Here is a 20,995-nt window from a genome sequence, read left to right as displayed (position 1 = left end):
CCACGACTACCTCGACCATGGCTACATCACCATGATCGGCTACCTCGACCATGGCTACATCACCATGATTGGCTACCTCAACATCGACATTAATGGCTACGTCTAGAGCAACTCATCGGCGACAACACCAGTCAGCAGTGTCTACGTCATCACTAGCGTCCATGACGCTCTCACTGTGACTGCGGGAGGGAATACAGGAGAAACAGGGAAGACACCAGAAGGGGAGGCATCCACCGCACTAGGTGTCGACCCGTCAGAGACGCAGTTGAGGATGACGCGGCGAAGAAGACGACGAAAGTGCAAGACTTCAAATTCAGCTGCAATCGTCTGCTTCGCTCTCGCTACGACCGAAGGGAGATGTTAGAATATAGTTTGGGTTTAAAGATAGATATAAAGAGTAGAGATCGAATAGGTTTAAACCATGTATTACTTGCTTTGTACTGCAAGTCTCTTTCTCTCATATTTTATTCTATATATAGTTATATACCCTACACAAAGGTCAGACCAGTACAACGAATATTGTAGGTTCTATATTTTATACAACTACTACGGTACTCCTACTACTTGTTTATAGAAAGATGATCATCACGCACATGGCTGATCATAGAAGCTAGATTAGAGTGGTTGATAAAACACACAAAGCTAAAACTACTCCAGCGCACAAAGTTCATCAAAAATCTGTATTAATTGTCCATCAGATTCATCGACCGGTTAAGTTTCCATGCACGACACTTGTTCATAGCATCTTGAAACATGGTCCTGATCTGAGATATAGTATTAGCTTAAACTATGAGAAACCTGTCAGTTGAGAAACATGTATCGAGTATCCTTATGAACTGCGACAATCAAACTGTGATCATGAAAGTGAGCAGCTCAAAGGATAACATGAAGTCATCAAGACACGTTTAGAGAAGGTTAAAGTCTGTCAGAAAAATGAAAAACTCCAGAGTTATTGCATTCGATTATATCCAAACGTCTAAAAATCTGGCAGATCCTTTTACTAAGGGTCTATCACGTAATATGATAGATAATGCATCAAATGAGAGGGGTATGAGACCCACAACATAAGTTGTTCACAGTGATAACCTAGTCTATGTGATCGGAGACCCGGTGAATTAGATGTGGAAGACAAGTCGTTGATCAACTAAAAGGAGAGTATCTTACTATTCACAATACCACTCCATGAAGATGCAATACTCCCCTAATCTGCATGATAGGTTGGTGTATATCTTAATGTGTTCTAGGTGGATCATTTAAGCAGAGATGTTATCCTACAGAACATCTTTTGAAGAACACACCTATATGAGTCTGATTGGTAAACGTCGCAATCTATGAGAGTAGGGTGCTCTCTAGTAAACTCATGAAAGGTCTCGAAGTATGACGCATATGCTTCACCCGCGGGGAAGACCCACGGTAGCCAAGTATCGGTCAAGGCTTTGTGTGAAGCTAGATTCGTAGAAAACTTGCAGTTCAAGGCCTAGTCCACTGTTCAAGTTGCTTACTAGTGTAGCATAGAGTTCTAGGTGGAAGTTCAACTTAACAGTCTTCACTGCAGTACCGGTATATTAAACAGTGTTTTGGAACCAAAGGCAAATTTTGTATTGCTCTGGGATCTGGTGGGGGATTGCTGGAATTTTGTCTATTTTGGGCTAGCCCAATAACAATTTCAGAAATTCCTAATAAATCATAGAGGCCCATGCAGCCCATTCGTGCAAGGTAAGAGGTGAAATCAAAGTTTAGTCCCACATTGCTAGTTTGGTGGGAGTTGGACCTCCTTATAAAGGAGGTTGTTTCCCCACATGTATGAGCATGAGAACAAAAAAGACATTCATGCGCGCTCCTCCTCCGCCGCCCGCCCCGCCACGCTTCGCCACGACATGCCGCGGGTTGCGGGAATGAGCAAAGCCGATGTCTAAATTATTGCCACGCATGACTGGTATACGAAAGGTTACACAGAAGTTGAAAAACTTCTCTTCGTTTCGCCTCCCGTCGCTGTCCTCTCACCTACTTCTCTTGTGCCTATAAAAGAGAGGTTGTTCCTAGAGAGAGACACAACAGAAGATCATCTTCCTCTCCCACTGAGTTCCAATCTCTGAGACCTACTTCTCTTGTGCCTATAAAAGAGAGATCGTTCCTAGAGAGAGACACACAACAGAAGATCATCTTCCTCTCCCACTGAGTTCCAATCTCCGAGATGCTGCAACGATCTTCCCCATCCCAACTTGGGGCGTACACCGCAGATCGGGGCAGTAGGCCAACGGAACCGCACCTCTTTGAGACCTGTATAGGAGAAGGGTGACGAGGTTTTTGGAGAGCGCCCCGTGCGACTACTGAGCGGTTCATCACGGACGCTCCGGACACCGACGACCATTTCACCAATGATGACTTCTTCCCCGACATCGACAACCTCGTCGACGACATGGCCGGCGAGGATGTTGACCTCAAGACCAGTGCTTCTGCTGTTGTACCGTACATGTTCATGCTCTTCTGTTTGAGGTTCTGCCACAGTTTTTGGGTCTACTATCTGCTCTAGATATGTTTGGTTCTAGTTTATATATGCAGATGCTATTTACCTTCTCTCTATCAGATAACATGACTAGTTTTTTCTCCGCTATAATAGCAGTGGCGGCGCTGGTGGTCTTCCTGGGAATTCTAGGGAATACCCAAGAATTAGGCCCAAAAAAATTGACTACATATGTTTATACGTTTTGGAGGCTGGAGCCCATGAACTCAAGCCCATCCTGGCTATTAGGCGGGCGAGAGCCACTGCAGCAGGTCGCACCTCGTCTCCGAGACTCCCACTCTCCCTCCCTCGGTTCACATATCCCATGTGACGCCCGGATAATTAAGCTGCAGTAACTCTCACCAAACGATGCCACGTCACATCGATCATTGTTGTTAATCACGCGTAGTTCAAAACCGATTCAGAATTTCAAATTTAAAATAAAGTCAAACTAGTAAAGTTTTCAAATGTCAAAACTAAAAAGTACAAACGGTGACAAATAATGCACAAGTAATTAAGGTGAAGAAACCACACTTTTATAAAATGTTTGAATGCACTAACATGGTTTAAGCAGTAGCTAAAACAACTAGATAAATGCCTCTTGGATTTTATAAAATACTAAACTAATTTTATTTGGGGGTTAAACCTTTTTGTGACCGTGGTCTAAGTTGAAATACTAATTTAGGTGCTAAGTGTATATTTTGCTATAACTAAAATAAATGTAACTGGAGTAAAACATGAAAGAATAAATATAAAAAAAGGCAAAAGGCAGAAAAACAAACTAACAAAAAAATAAAACAAGGGCCACGGCCCAGCCAACCGGCCGGCCCACTAACCTAGCCGGCCCACCCCCACTCCCCATAACCCTCACTCCACCCCGAAACCCTAGCCGAACCAACCCACTCCCCCCCACCCCCCCCTCTCTCCCACTCCCCCGATCCAGATCAGATCGGGGCCGACCCCGCGGTCGTCGCCTCGTCGGCCCCGCCCCCCTCGTCCTCCCGGCCCGTCACCTCTCCCTCGACGGCGACCACGCCCCGCCCCCGGACCCCGTCGCGGATCCCCGCTGCCTCGACGCCACCCGGCATCGCCCCGCCGTCGCCGGACCACCACGAGCCTCACCGAGCCCGCTGCCCTTTCCCTGCTGCCCTCGTGAGCTCCCCCTCTCCTCTCCCCCTCGCACGCTCTGCCGCCATCCGTGCCTGTGGTCCTCTCCGCGCCCCTCCTCTCTCCTTCGCTCCTGCACGCGCCCACGCGAACGAGCGCTCGTCCGCTCTGTGCGCGCGCTACGCTCCGCGCTCGGCATCACCGTCGCGACCCCCCTGTTCGCCCGCGCCGCTGCGCCCTGCTGGGCCACTGACGCCCGCAGCCGCCCCGCGCGCCGGCCACGTCCGTGCCCCTGCCTGCGTAGATGGGCCGCTACCGCCTCCCCTGCCCCTCCCGCTCGCGGCCATTAAGGCCCCGACCGCGCCACTCCTGCCCCCTCCCGCACATGCCCCGCTCGCCTCCTTGCTGGACCCAGCCATCGCTGCGACCAGCGCACCGGGGCCGCGCCCATGTGGCTCGGCCAAGGTCAGTCCCCCTCCACGCGCGGCCGTGCGCGCCTCCGGCAGGCCGTTCCGGCCACTGGCCTCGCCCTGCCGCGCTCATTGCGGGCAGGCGCCCGCTCCTGGCGCCCTTTGGCCCGAACCGCTATGGCCTCTGGGCCACTATCAAACGGGGCCCGCGCCCCTGAGAACGTTAAAAAAAGATTTTAAAAATATAATTAAAAAAATAAGGGCCATTTGCATTTCTGCCCCTAACTCGAACCACCTACTCAGATTTGCCCCTAATTTCAAAGCATGCTCAAATTTGCCCCTCTGCCGTTAAGTCACTACTCAGAAATGCCCTTCCATCCAGTCAAAGGCCTTTGACCGTCAAAGGCCCATGTGTACTGTAGCAGACGGAAAGTGCTACAGTATTGGACGGAAAGTGCTACAGTACTGTACGGAAGGGCATTTCTGAGTAGTGACTTAACGGCGGAGGGGCAAATTTGAGCATGCTTCAAAATTAGGGGCAAATCTGAGTAGTGGGTTCGAGTTAGGGGCACATATGTAAATGTCCCAAAAAATAAATATAAAATAAAAATATAATTAATTAATTAATTAAAGAAATAATTAACTTAATTAATTTTGATTAACTAAACTAAACAACTAATTAAACTAATTAAACATTAGTTATCTAATTAACCTGGTTAGTTAATTAGCTAATTAATTAGTATGACAGTGGGGCCCACCCCCTAATTAATACTAATTAGGTTAATTAAATTGTTTAATTAAAATGTGTCACTGACTAGTGGGACCCACTGGTCAGGTTGACCAGTCAACCCTGTTGACTGCTGACATCAGCATGACATCATGCTGATGTCATAAATCCATTTTCGAATTAAATTGAATAATTAACTAAATTCTAGAAATTATTAAATTTTTTAGAAAATCGTATCTTTTAATCCGTAACTTGGATTAAATTATTTTCAACATGAAAGTTGCTCAGAACGACGAGACGAATCCGGATACGCAGCCCGTTCGTCCGCCACACACCCCTAACATATCCAACTCGCAACTTTCCCCCTCCGGCTCCTTTGTCCGGAATCGTGAAACACCGGGGATACATTCCCGGATGTTTTCCCCCTTCGCCGGTAACACCTCCTACTACGTTAGGTCACCTCTAGCACCGTGTATTGCCATGTTACGCTTTGTGATGCTTTGATTGCTCTGTTATTTATTGTGTTCCCCCTCCGTTACTTCTTTCCGGTAGACCCCGATGGCTGCCGGTGAACCCCAGTTCAACTACGGTGTTGACGACCCCTCTCTCTTGCCAGAGCAACCAGGCAAGCCCACCCTTGATCACCAGATATCGCCTACTCTCTTTCTACTGCTTGCATTAGAGTAGTGTAGCATGTTACTGCTTTTCGTTAATCCTATTCTGATGCATAGCATGTCCTTGCTACTACTGTTGTTACCTTTACCTGCAATCCTAATGCTTAGTGTAGGATGCTAGTGTTCCATCAGTGGCCCTACACTCTTGTCCGTCTGCCATGCTATACTATTGGACCGTGATCACTTCGGGAGGTGATCACGGGCATATACTATATACTTTACACTGTTACATTACCTGTGGTACTGTTCGGAGTTGGGGGCTGAAGGGGCAGGTGGCTCCATCCAGGTAGTGGTGGGCCTGAGTTCCCGACGGCCCCCGACTGTTGCATTGAGGCGGAGCGACAGGGCAGGTTGAGGCCACCTAGGAGAGAGGTGGGCCTGGCCCTAGTCGGCGTTCGCTGTTATTTCAAGATAACACATTTAACGAGATCTTGGTATTTGATCTGAGTCTGGCTACTGGCCTATACGCACTAACCATCTACGCGGGGACAGTTATGGGCACTCGACGTCGTGGTATCAGCCGAAGCCTTCGTGACGTCAGCGACTGAGCGGCGCGCACCGGATTGGAACGCTAGTTCTGCTTCCGGCCGCCCTCGCAACGTGCAGGTGTGCAATGGGCGATGGGCCCAGACCCCTGCGCCATAGGATTTAGACCGGCGTGCTGACCTCTCTGTTGTGCCTAGGTAGGGCTGCGACGTGTTGATCTTCTGAGGCCGGGCATGACTCAGGAAAGTGTGTCCGGCCAAATGGGATCGAGCGTCTTGGGTTATGTGATGCACCCCTGCAGGGAAGTTAATGAAGGAAATATGCCCTAGAGGCAATAATAAAGTTATTATTTATTTCCTTATATCATGATAAATGTTTATTATTCATGCTAGAATTGTATTAACCAGAAACATAATACATGTGTGAATACATAGACAAACAGAGTGTCACTAGTATGCCTCTACTTGACTAGCTCGTTAATCAAAGATGGTTATGTTTCCTAACCATGAACAATGAGTTGTTATTTGATTAATGGGATCACATCATTAAGTGAATGATCTGATTGACATGACCCATTCCATTAGCTTAGCACTCGATCGTTTAGTATGTTGCTATTGCTTTCTTCATGACTTATACATGTTCCTATGACTATGAGATTATGCAACTCCCGTTTGCCGGAGGAACACTTTGTGGGCTACCAAACGTCACAACGTAACTGGGTGATTATAAAGGAGCTCTACAGGTGTCTCCAATGGTAGATGTTGGGTTGGCGTATTTCGAGAATAGGATTTGTCACTCCGATTGTCGGAGAGGTATCTCTGGGCCCTCTCGGTAATGCACATCACATAAGCCTTGCAAGCATTGCAACTAATGAATTAGTTGCGGGATGATGTATTACGGAACGAGTAAAGAGACTTGCCGTTAACGAGATTGAACTAGGTATTGGATACCGACGATCGAATCTCGGGCAAGTAACATACCGATGACAAAGGGAACACCGTATGTTGTTATGCGGTCTAACCGATAAAGATCTTCGTTGAATATGTAGGAGCCAATATGGGCATCCAGGTCCCGCTATTGGTTATTGACCGGAGATGTGTCTCAGTCATGTCTACATTATTCTCGAACCGTAGGGTCCGCACGCTTAACGTTACGATGACAGTTATTATGAGTTTATGCATTTTAATGTACCGAAGTTAGTTCGGAGTCCCGGATGTGATCACGGACATGACGAGGAGTCTCGAAATGGTCGAGACATAAAGATTGATATATTGGAAGCCTATATTTGGACATCGGAAGTGTTCCGGGTGAAATCGGGATTTTACCGGAGTACCGGGAGGTTACCGGAACCCCCCGGGAGCCATATGGGCCTTAATGGGCTTTAGTGGAAAGGAGAAAGGGGCAGCCCAAGATGGACGCGCGCCTCCCCCCTCCCCTAGTCCTATTAGGACTAGGAGAGGTGGCCGGCCCCCCTCTCTCTCTTTCCCCCTCGGGGAATCCTAGTCCAACTAGGATTGGGGGGAGTCCTACTCCCGGTAGGAGTAGGACTCCTCCTGCGCCCTCCTCCTGGCCGGCGGCCCCCCCCCTTGGCTCCTTTATATACGGAGGCAGGGGGCACCTCTAGACACACAAGTTGATCCACGTGATCATATCCTTAGCCGTGTGCGGTGCCCCCTTCCACCATAATCCTCCATAATATTGTAGCGGAGTTTAGGTGAAGCCCTGTTGCAGTAGTACATCAAGATCGTCACCACGCCGTCGTGCTGACGGAACTCTTCCCCGACACTTTGCTGGATCGGAGTCCGGGGATCGTCATCGATCTGAACGTGTGCTAGAACTCGGAGGTGTCGTAGTTTCGGTGCTTGATCGGTCGGATCGTGAAGACGTATGACTACATCAACCAAACGCTTCCGTTGTCGATCTACTAGGTATGTAGATCACACTCCCCCCCTCGTTGCTATGCATCACATGATCTTGCGTGTGCGTAGAAATTTTTTTGAAATTACTACGTTCCCCAACAGTGGCATCCGAGCCTAGGTTTTATATGTTGATGTTATATGCACGAGTAGAACACAAGTGAGTTGTGGGCGATATAAGTCATACTGCCTACCAGCATGTCATACTTTGGTTCAGCGGTATTGTTGGATGAAGCGGCCCAGACCGACATTACGCGTACGCTTACGCGAGACCGGTTCTCCCGACGTGCTTTGCACAGAGGTGGCTTGTGGGTGACAGTTTCTCCAACTTTAGTTGAACCAAGTGTGGCTACGCCCGGTCCTTGCGAAGGTTAAAACGGAGTCAAATTGACAAACTATCGTTGTGGTTTTGATGCGTAGGTGAGATTGGTTCTTACTTAAGCCCGTAGCAGCCACGTAAAACTTGCAACAACATAGTAGAGGACGTCTAACTTGTTTTTGCAGGGCATGTTGTGATGTGATATGGTCAAAACATGATGAGATATAAGTTGTTGTATGAGATGATCATGTTTTGTTAAAGTTATCGGTAACTGGCAAAAGCCTTAAGGTTGTCTCTATATTGCATAAGATGCAAGCACCAAATAATTGCTTTACTTTATCGCTATGCGATAGGAATAGTTGCAAGAGCAATAGTTGGCGAGACGACCGTGTGACGACACATTGATATAGATCAAGATGATGGAGATCATGGTGTCATGCCGGTGACGATAGAGATCATGACAGTACTTTGGAGATGGAGATCAAAGGCGCAAGATGATGATGGCCATATCATGTCACATATTTTGATTGCATATGATGTTTATCTTTTATACATCTTATTTTGCTTAGTTTGACGGTATCATTTTAAGATGATCTCTCACTAATTATCAAGAAGTGTTCTCCCTGAGTATGCACCGTTGCCAAAGTTCGTCGTGCCCAGACACCACGTGATGATCGGGTGTGATAAGCTCTACGTCCATCTACAACGGGTGCAAGCCAGTTTTGCACACGCGGAATACTCAGGTTAAACTTGACGAGCCTAGCATATGCAGATATGGCCTCGGAACACGGAGACCGAAAGGTCGAGCGTGAATCATATAGTAGATATGATCAACATAGTGATGTTCACCATTGAAAACTACTCCATCTCACATGATGATTGGTTATGGTTTAGTTGATATGGATCACGTAATCACTTAGAAGATTAGAGGGATGTCTATCTAAGTGGGAGTTCTTAAGTAATATGATTAATTGAACTTAAATTTATCATGAACTTAGTCCTGGTAGTATTTTGCAAATTATGTTGTAGATCAATAGCTTGCGTTGTTGCTTTCATATTTTTATTTTGATATGTTCCTAGAGAAAAATTGTGTTGAAAGATGTTAGTAGCAATGATGCGGATTGGATCCGTGATCTGAGGTTTATCCTCATTGCTGCACAGAAGAATTATGTCCTTGATGCACCGCTAGGTGACAGACCTATTGCAGGAGCAGATGCAGACGTTATGAACGTTTGGCTAGCTCAATATGATGACTACTTGATAGTTTAGTGCACCATGCTTAACGGCTTAGAATCGGGACTTCAAAGACGTTTTGAACGTCATGGACCATATGAGATGTTCCGGGAATTGAAGTTAATATTTCAAGCAAATACCCGAGTTGAGAGATATGAAGTCTCCAACAAGTTCTATAGCTAAAAGATGGAGGAGAATCGCTCAACTAGTGAGCATGTGCTCAGATTGTCTGGGTACTACAATCGCTTGAATCAAGTGGGAGTTTATCTTCCAGATAAAATAGTGATTGACAGAATTCTCTAGTCACCATCACCAAGTTAGTAGAACTTCGTGATGAACTAGAATATGCAAGGGATGACTAAAGTGATTCCCAAGCTCTTCGTGATGTTGAAATCGACGAAGGTAGAAATCAAGAAAGAGCATCAAGTGTTGATGGTAGACAAGACCACTAGTTTCAATAAAAGGGCAAAGGGAAGAAGGGGAACTTCAAGAAGAACGGCAAGCAAGTTGCTGCTCAAGTGAAGAAGCCCAAGTCTGGTCCTAAGCCTGAGACTAAGTGTTTCTATTGCAAAGAGACTGGTCACTGGAAGCGGAACTACCCCAAGTATTTGGCAGATAAAAAGGATGGCAAGGTGAACAAAGGTATATGTGATATACATGTTATTGATGTGTACCTTACTAGAGCTCGCAGTAGCACCTGGGTATTTGATACTGGTTCTGTTGCTAATATTTGCAACTCGAAACAGGGACTACGGATTAAGCGAACACTGACGAAGGACGAGGTGACGATGCGCGTGGGAAACGGTTCCAAAGTCGATGTGATCGCGGTCGGCACGCTACCTCTACATCTACCTTCGGGATTAATATTAGACCTAAATAATTGTTATTTGGTGCCAGCGTTGAGCATGAACATTATATCTAGATCTTGTTTGATGCGAGACGGTTATTCATTTAAATCAGAGAATAATGGTTGTTCTATTTATATGAGTAATATCTTTTATGGTCATGCACCTTTGAGGAGTGGTCTATTTTTGATGAATCTCGATAGTAGTAACACACATATTCATAATGTTGAAACCAAAAGATGCAGAGTTGATAATGACAGTGCAACTTATTTGTGGCACTGCCGTTTAGGTCATATCGGTATAAAGCGCATGAAGAAACTCCATACTGATGGACTTTTGGAACCACTTGATTATGAATCACTTGGTACTTTCGAACCGTGCCTCATGGGCAAGATGACTACAACACCGTTCTCCGGTACTATGGAGAGAGAAACAGATTTGTTGGAGATCATACATAAAGATGTATGTGGTCCGATGAATATTGAGGCTCGTGGCGGATATCGTTATTTTCTCACCTTCAAAGATGACTTAAGCAGATATGGGTATATCTACTTAATGAAATATAAGTCTGAAACATTTGAAAAGTTCAAAGAATTTCAGAGTGAAGTTGAAAATCATCGTAACAAGAAAATAAAGTTTCTACGATCTGATCGTGGAGGAGAATATTTGAGTTACGAGTTTGGTGTACATTTGAAAAATTGTGGAATAGTTTCACAACTCACGCCACCCGGAACACCACAGCGCAATGGTGTTTCCGAACGTCGTAATCGTACTTTACTAGATATGGTGCGATCTATGATGTCTCTTACTGATTTACCGCTATCGTTTTGGGGTTATGCTTTAGAGATAGCCGCATTCACGTTAAATAGGGCACCATCAAAATCCGTTGAGACGATGCCTTATGAACTGTGGTTTGGCAAGAAACCAAAGTTGTCGTTTCTTAAAGTTTGGGGCTGCGATGCTTATGTGAAAAAGCTTCAACCCGATAAACTCGAACCCAAATCGGAGAAATGTGTCTTCATAGGATACCCAAAGGAGACTGTTGGGTACACCTTCTATCACAGATCCGAAGGCAAGACATTCGTTGCTAAGAATGGATCCTTTCTAGAGAAGGAGTTGCTCTCGAAAGAAGTGAGTGGGAGGAAAGTAGAACTTGATGAGGTAACTGTACCTGCTCCCTTATTGGAAAGTAGTACATCACAGAAAACTGTTTCTGCGACACCTATACCAATTAGTGAGGAAGCTAATGATGATGATCATGAAACTTCAAAACAAGATACTACTGAACCTCGTAGATCAACCAAAGAGAGATCCGCACCAGAGTGGTACGGTAATCCTGTTCTGGAAATCATGCTGCTAGATCATGATGAACCTACGAACTATGAAGAAGCGATGGTGAGCCCAGATTCCGCAAAGTGGCTTGAAGCCATGAAATCTGAGATGGGATCCATGTATGAGAACAAAGTATGGACTTTGGTTGACTTACCCGATGATCGGCAAGCAATTGAGAATAAATGGATCTTCAAGAAGAAGACTGACGCTGACGGTAATATTACTGTCTACAAAGCTCGACTTGTCGCAAAAGGTTTTCGGCAAGTTCAAGGGGTTGACTACGATGAGACCTTCTCACCTGTAGCGATGCTTAAGTCTGTCCGAATCATGTTAGCAATTGCCGCATTTTATGATTATGAAATTTGGCAGATGGATGTCAAAACTGCATTCCTGAATGGATTTCTGAAAGAAGAGTTGTATATGATGCAACCAGAAGGTTTTGTCGATCCAAAGGGAGCTAACAAAGTGTGCAAACTCCAGCGATCCATTTATGGACTGGTGCAAGCCTCTCGGAGTTGGAATAAACGCTTTGATAGTGTGATCAAAGCATATAGTTTTATACAGACTTGCGGTGAAGCCTGTATTTACAAGAAAGTGAGTGGGAGCACTACAACATTTCTGATAAGTATATGTGAATGACATATTGTTGATCGGAAATAATGTAGAATTATTCTGCAAAGCATAAAGGAGTGTTTGAAAGGAGTTTTTCAAAGAAAGACCTCGGTGAAGCTGCTTACATATTGAGTATCAAGATCTATAGAGATAGATCAAGACACTTGATAAGTTTTTTCAATGAGTACATACCTTGACAAGATTTTGAAGTAGTTCAAAATGGAACAGTCAAAGAAAAGGTTTCTTGCCTGTGTTACAAGGTGTGAAGTTGAGTAAGACTCAAAGCCCGACCATGGCAGAAGATAGAAAGAGAATGAAAGTCATTCCCTATGCCTCAGTCATAGGTTCTATAAAGTATGCCATGCTGTATACCAGATCTATTGTATGCCCTACCACTGAGTTTGGCAAGGGAGTACGATAGTGATCTAGGAGTAGATCACTGGACAGCGGTCAAAATTATCCTTAGTGGAATAAGGATATGTTTCTCGATTATGGAAGTGAAAAAAAAGGTTCGTCGTAAAGGGTTACGCCGATGCAAGTTTTGACACTAATCTAGATGACTCTAAGTCTCGGTCTAGATACATATTGAAAGTGGGAGCAATTAGCTAGAGTAGCTCCATGCAGAGCATTGTTGACATAGAAATTTGCAAAATACATGCGGATCTGAATGTGGCAGACCCGTTGACTAAGATTCTCTCACAAGCAAAACATGATCACACCTTAGTACTCCTTGGGTGTTAATCACATAGCGATGTGAACTAGATTACTGAATCTAGTAAACCCTTTGGGTGTTGGTCACATGGCGATGTGAACTATGGGTGTTAATCACATGATGATGTGAACTATTGATGTTAATCACATGGTGATGTGATCTAGATTATTGACTCTAGTGCAAGTGGGAGACTGAAGGAAATATGCCCTAGAGGCAACAATAAAGTTATTATTTATTTCCTTATATCATGATAAATGTTTATTATTCATGCTAGAATTGTATTAACCGGAAACATAATACATGTGTGAATACATAGACAAACAGAGTGTCACTAGTATGCCTCTACTTGACTAGCTCGTTAACCAAAGATGGTTATGTTTCCTAACCATGAACAATGAGTTGTTATTTGATTAACGGGATCACATCATTAAGTGAATGATCTGATTGACATGACCCATCCATTAGCTTAGCACCCGATCGTTTAGTATGTTGCTATTGCTTTCTTCATGACTTATACATGTTCCTATGACTATGAGATTATGCAACTCCCGTTTGCCGGAGGAACACTTTGTGTGCTACCAAACGTCACAACGTAACTGGGTGATTATAAAGGAGCTCTACAGGTGTCTCCAATGGTAGATGTTGGGTTGGCGTATTTCGAGAATAGGATTTGTCACTCCGATTGTCGGAGAGGTATCTCTGGGCCCTCTCGGTAATGCACATCACATAAGCCTTGCAAGCATTGCAACTAATGAGTTAGTTGCGGGATGATGTATTACGGAACGAGTAAAGAGACTTGCCGGTAACGAGATTGAACTAGGTATTGGATACCGACGATCGAATCTCGGGCAAGTAACATACCGATGACAAAGGGAACAACGTATGTTGTTATGCGGTCTGACCGATAAAGATCTTCGTTGAATATGTAGGAGCCAATATGGGCATCCAGGTCCCGCTATTGGTTATTGACCGGAGATGTGTCTCAGTCATGTCTACATTATTCTCGAACCGTAGGGTCCGCACGCTTAACGTTACGATGACAGTTATTATGAGTTTATGCATTTTGATGTACCGAAGTTAGTTCGGAGTCCCGGATGTGATCACGGACATGACGAGGAGTCTCGAAATGGTCGAGACATAAAGATTGATATATTGGAAGCCTATATTTGGACATCGGAAGTGTTCCGGGTGAAATCGGGATTTTACCGGAGTACCGGGAGGTTACCGGAACCCCCCGGGAGCCATATGGGCCTTAATGGGCTTTAGTGGAAAGGAGAAAGGGGCAGCCCAAGGTGGCCGCGCGCCTCCCCCCTCCCCTAGTCCTATTAGGACTAGGAGAGGTGGCCGGCCCCCTCTCTCTCTTTCCCCCTCGGGAATCCTATTCCAACTAGGATTGGGGGGGGGGGGGAATCCTACTCCCAGAGGGAGTAGGACTCTCCTGGCACGCCCTCCTTGGCCGGCCAGCCTCCCCCCTTTAGTCCTTTATATATGGAGGCAGGGCACCCCAGAGACACACAAGTTGATCCACGTAATATTTTCCTTAGCCGTGTGCGGCGCCCCACACCATCAGTCCTCGATAATATTGTAGCGGAGTTTAGGCGAAGCCCTGCTGCTGTAGTGAACATCAAGATCGTCACCACGCCGTCGTGCTAACGGAACTCTTCCCCGACACTTTGCTGGATCGGAGTCCGGGGATCGTCATCGAGCTGAACGTGTGCTAGAACTCGGAGGTGCCGTAGTTTTGGTGCTTGATCGGTCGGATCGTGAAGACGTACGACTACATCAACCAAACGCTTCCGTTGTCGATCTACTAGGTATGTAGATCACACCCCCCCCCCCTCGTTGCTATGCATCACATGATCTTGCGTGTGCGTAGGAATTTTTTTGAAATTACTAAGTTCCCCAACAGTTAATCTATTCGAATAGCCGCGATCTTCGGTAACAGGACGACTTGGAGTTGTACCTTGACCTTATGACAACTAGAACCGGATACTTAATAAAATACACCCTTTCAAGTGCCAGATACAACCGGTGATCGCTCTCTCACAGGGCGACGAGGGAGGATCATCGGTTAGGATTATGCTATGTGATGATACTTGGTGAACTTACCATCTACTCTTTTCTCCTGCTGCAAGATGGAGGTTACCAGTCAATCAGTCAATCATGAAACGAGTGCAACGTGAAGCGCTGATTAAACAGATGATTAACGTAGCCGCACAAATTACGCTGCTTTAGTTTGCAGAGGTGGATGTTGGTCGGGCCGACCGGGATGAACCACCTCAAGTCCTCAACAACGCCGTCTAGATAACCGCTGGGTTAATTGATGCAGATACACCAGGCACAAGTTACACATGGGAACATATCTGGTGCACCCGCACTTGTAGTGCTATCGGTGCACCGGATGCGATAGAACATTTTTAAAAATCTGAAAAAAAAAATCTAGCCCATTGACACAATATCAATGTATATTGTCACAAAAATTCGTATTAAAATTTGAAATATTTTGTGAGTTACAAAAATAACAAACTTGCCATCAGTGTGATAATGGGCTAAATCTAAAGCCCAAGTAATCTTATGTATTATTTAGTGTTGAATTGATCATTTTTGCTTTTTGAGCTAAATTTTGAATTTTGATCTGAAATTTTGGGACAACCTACATTCATGTTCTGTGAATGTGCTAAAAAAATCTGATTTTTTTGAGCATTTTAAATGTGCGATGTGAGTTCGGTGCACCGGTAGCACCACAAGCACCGATGCACCAGATATTCTCCCAATTACACTCATGCAGATGCATATGCGCTACTAGACCTCTTTCAATGCAAACGTGCTTGGATGAGGTGCTAACTACATTAAATAGGTTAGCAACTCAACTGCCCGGTGCATAGGTGCTTAATTTGTTGTTGCTAAGCTCACTTTATTTAATGATTTAGCACTTAAACTCTTTTATGCATTGGTCAACTTCTTTCATTTAAGTGGTTTTCCTAGATTCACGCGCTTGGCATTAGTTCTTTCTGGGATCACCAAAGTGTTCTCTCTCCTCCTTAATTACAGTGTCATGTCATTTTTTCGTTTATGTGGCATATATTTAACTAACCTCTTTATTAGGCTGGTCATAGTGAGGAGTAACTTATACTAGTGTCATGCATATGACAGTAGTCTAAGTTACTACTACTACCTATGTCCTAGTTTATTGCTCTCATTTGCATTTTCCGCCAAGTTTTGACCTTTGATTTAACTAATAAAAAGTTAATGCATGTAACCAAAAATAATATCATTGGAAACTATGTTCAAATACGAATCCAATGATAGAATTTTTGGTGACATGCATTATTATTATTTTAGTTAAATCTATGGTCAAAATTTGGCATAAAATACTAAGGGGATCAATAAACCAGGATGGATGTAGTATCTTCATAGTGCACTTTAACATAGTAGTAGGCTGGTCATAGTGGGGAGTAACTTAGACTAGTGTCATATGCATGACATTAGTCTAAGTTACTATCTTCATAGTGCAAATTAACATAGTACTAGTGCCATATGTGGCCTCATTTAATAGCTTGTAGACTCATGTTGTCTTGGAAAACGCTATGTTACAGTAACATATTATGTTACTACTTCTTATTAACTACTTGCCACATAAGCAAAAAATTCTCGAGGTGCGCTATGTTACTACCTAAGTTGCTCCCACTATGACTAGTCGTAGTGTCATATATGACTTCATTTATTAGTTTATAGACTCATCTTGTCTTAGAAAACGCTATGTTACAGTAACATACTTCCTCCATCCGAAACTATTTGTCGAAAAAATGAATGTATCTAGACGTATTTTAGGTCTAGACACATTCATTTTCATACATTTCTGCGAAAAGTAATTCTGGCCGGAGGAAGTATTATGTTATCACTTTTTATTAATTACTTGCCACATAAGCAAAAAATAAAATAAAATACGCTATATTATTAGCTAAGTTACTTTTACTATAACTAGCCTTAAGCAGCTAGCTTAAGCAAGCGATGTGCGGCGTACGCCAACACAGACGCCACGGCTGTCCGGCCGACAGCGCTAACTGACGACCGGCTGATCGATGGACGGTGCATCTCCGGGAGACCGGCCGTACGTTAACTAAACCCGGCTTCATAATTTAATCTCCCCTGCTGCTGCACCTGTATGCATCTATCCGCTGCTAGCTGTACGTGCCTCTCACTGTAGGGTACTGGTCAGGCACGAGAGGATAAACAAAAACGCAATCAAAAGATCACAGGGCTTGATCGATGCTGCTGCAGTCTCATGTCATGTGCGAGCCGCGCCATGCATAATTAGACAACTTATTACCAGTGCTATAGATGCATCATGAGTGCTAGTATAAAAAAGATGAGTGTACTATGATGTACAGTATTAAGCTGTGATGTGGCCATTCATAGGGCGGTTAGTAAAACCAACGAGGAAGTTCTCTCAAGTTCTCAACTGGGCAGATCCATGTGGATGCGTCGATACTGTACCAGTACGAACGAGGAGCGGACATGTAGAAGTACTGGCGAGGCCGCGGGAAGCCGGCGAGCGGGCGAGCGATTTATGAGAGCATCTCCAACAGCCGCCGCCTAATGCGCGATGCCCAAAAAACGGATTTACAGCGCGCAAGTAGATTTTTTTAGGACGCTAGAAGACATTTGTTCCAACAAGCGCTGCAAAATATGCTGCGCGCGTGAGTCCAACGTTCCCAATCAAGCGGTCCCATCTGTAGCAGCCCAGAGTTTGCAGCGTGCGCGACCGGGCGCACTAAATATGCTGCGCGCGATGCCTTTTTGATGCGCGCGCTGCATTAGTTATAGCGCGCGCGCTTTTTGTGCGGCTGTTGAAGACTTCAAACCGGATCCGCGCGCGCTAAAAGCAGTTTTTATACCGCGCGGCGCTCATATAGGGCGTGTTTGGTTCCTTCTCTCGCACCTGCATCGCACCCACCATGCAATTTTCGCAACGTTTGGTAGGCTGCACGTCGCTTTGGGCCAGGCCCGACTGATGCAAAATAGGCCCCCCAGCCAGGCTGAGCTCGCACGCAAGTTTCGGCCGTTTCCGCGAGCCTGCATCCGCGCGAGCGCCCACGCCTGCACCCACGCGAGCAAAGAGGGCTAGGGTTTCTCTCCTGTCGATTCACACCCATATCCGCGCCGCTCTCCTCACCCCTCTCCTCTCTGCTGCGAACGGATCTCGCCGCCCCGTCGCCTCGCGAGCACATCGCCGGCGCGCATCCTCTCCGCGCAGAGGTTGACTCTCCTCCTCGGCTCCTCCCATCCCTCTCGAACCCCTCTCATCTTTTTCTGCTATTGTTCCCTGCGCGCGCGCTTTGGTCGCAGCCGAGCTCCCGGCCATGGCCGCCGTCGCCATGGGAGCTGCTCCCCTCGCTCATGTACAGGAGGGTGGGTCTTGGTCGTCGGAGCCGAGCTCCCGGCCATGGCCGTGCCATGGGAGCTGCTCCCCTCGGCCCTGTAGAGGCGCAGGCACCTACACACACATGCGCGAGCACGGGCGTTCACCCCTGCCCTCCACACACATTCAGCCCACTGCCGGGTGCACATGCATCCCCTTGCTCTGCAGGCCAAGTCCTGAACCTCCTCTCCTATAGATCTGTGTGATTAGCATGCATCTATATGTGAGCTATTGGGCTAGTAATTTGTTTGATTATCATGGATCTATGTGAGTTAATTTGTGGAAATTAGAAGGGGTCAGTACTAGGAAGAAATATGAGATAACTGCCTGAACAATTTGTTCATATATTTTACTATGTTTTGATGATGCAAATGATGTTAATATTATCAGTTCCCATGCCTTTATTAATTTATAAATCTGTGCTGAATTTATATAGATGGATGACAACGGCAAGACCCGAGATATGCTGATAGTGCAAGCTGCTGGTTTGGTTGCTGTTTTGTGTGCCTATATGGCCACAATAACTACGAGGGCTAGAATTAGAAACTATCGTGCTCCAATTCGTTATGTTATGCTTGAGAGAGACGTAGCTAGGTTGTCCAATCTACGTTTTATCTACGAAACCAATGATATAAATTGCCATGACCTACTAAGGATGAACAGGGCCCCATTTTATAACTTGTGTAACTTGTTCCATGATCGGAAATTGTTGGAAGACAGCATTCATACCTGCATTGAGGAGCAGGTTGCCATGTTCCTTCTTGTAGTTGGGCACAACCATAGGTTTAGGGAAATGAAACCCATATTTAGGAGGTCAATTGAAGTAATCAGTCGATACTTCAAGGCAGTTTTATATGCAATTGGGGAGTTGCGTGATGAGATGATCCAGCCCCCTTCCAATGAAGTTCATCCAAAAATCCTACATAGTAGGCGCTTCTATCCCTACTTTAAGGTAATACTTTACCATTTAGAATTATATGGACATGCCGGATAACCCATATTTTACAAAAATATACCTCACCTCTTCTCTTAGGATTGCGTTGGTGCAATTGATGGCACCCATGTTGCTGCCAAGGTACCAGCTCCTATTGCTTCGGCATTTAGGGGTCGGAAAGGTGGCACCACCCAAAATGTGATGGCTGCGGTTGACTTTGACCTTAAGTTTACCTATGTGTTAGCTGGTTGGGAAGGGTCGGCCCATGATGCACTCATTTTGGCTGATGCTTTGGAAAGGAATGATGGATTTGTTGTCCCTGCAGGTATTAGTGAACAATTTTTAGTGGCTTTTAATTGTTTCATAACTACTGGCAGTAACACAACACATGACCTCTTATTTGTTAGGAAAATTCTACCTCGTGGATGCGGGCTATGCCGTGCGGCCAGGGTTTCTTCCACCATATCGGGCTACTCGCTATCATCTTACTGAGTTTGGTGAACGTGTCCCTCAAAACGAGAAGGAATTATTCAACCTCCGCCACTCCTCATTGAGGATCACGGTTGAGAGGGCGTTTGCAGCTTTCAAGAACCGGTGGAGAATTGTGGACAACAAGCCTCACCACCCTTATCCTTCACAAGTCAAAATCGTCCTAGCTTGCTGCATTCTTCATAATTGGATACTTCAGTGGGGAGAGGATGAGTTTGTACCACCTGAGCACACTTGGACTGGAAATTCAGCATCGGATGGTGTGATTGACATAGAACATGATAATAGAACCTGGTCACAAATTAGAGATGGTTGGGCTGGGCATATGTTTGCCGATAGGGGCAATTCATGTGTGTAGAGCTCAAGTGTAGAGCTCAATTCTATATTGTAATGGATTATGAATAATTCTATGTTGTAATGCACTATAAATAATCCTGTCATGTGCCCAAATCGAAACATTTATGTTGCTGTTTAGACTTGATATAAATTTTTACTACCTTATGTTGCTGTTTTTTACTACCTTATGTTGCTGTTTAGACTTGATATAATTTTTTACTACCTTATGTTGCAGTTTTTTACTACCTTATGTTGCTGTTTAGACTTGATATAAATTTTTATTCTCTTATGTAATCATTTCTCCTTTCCTTTTGTTTGTTCTGTACATAGGAGTGATGGCTGAGATGGCGGCTGATGGTGGACATGGCGGTGGGAATCACCCATTGTGTTGGACATCTCCAATGTCTGGGTTCATGTTACGTCGCTTTGTAGAGCTCATTGCTAGTGGAGTGAAGACGGAAAAGGGCTTTAAGGAGGTGCACCTAAACCAGGTGGCTAAGAATTGTAGTGAGCACTTTGGTCTTTCCATAACCGGGACCCAAGTGTACAACCACCTCCGCAAGTGGCGTGCTAGGTGGGTGAAGATAAGTAAGCTCCGAGACATTAGTGGGTCACTTTGGGATGATAACAACTATGTCATATTGCTGGAGGAAGAGCACTACATGGGCCATATCAAGGTTTGTACTACCTTTTAGTGTCTGGTCAGTAGCTATTTAATTACATATGCTCATAGAATTACTTATGCTCATAGAATTACTTGTGCTTCATGTAGGACCATCCCAAAGATGTTGAGTACCTCAATGTGCCTTTAGAGAATTATGTTCAGATGCTTGCTATCTTTGGAAGTGGTATTGCTACAGGAAGGTTTGCAATGACATTAATGAGGCTCTTGGGGTTCCTTCAATGGTGGGAACCTCCTCCTCATTTGTAAACCTTGA

Source organism: Triticum urartu, chromosome 4 (assembly GCF_003073215.2).
Source record: "Triticum urartu cultivar G1812 chromosome 4, Tu2.1, whole genome shotgun sequence".
NCBI lineage: Eukaryota > Viridiplantae > Streptophyta > Magnoliopsida > Poales > Poaceae > Triticum > Triticum urartu.
This window is presented reverse-complemented; position numbering follows the sequence as displayed.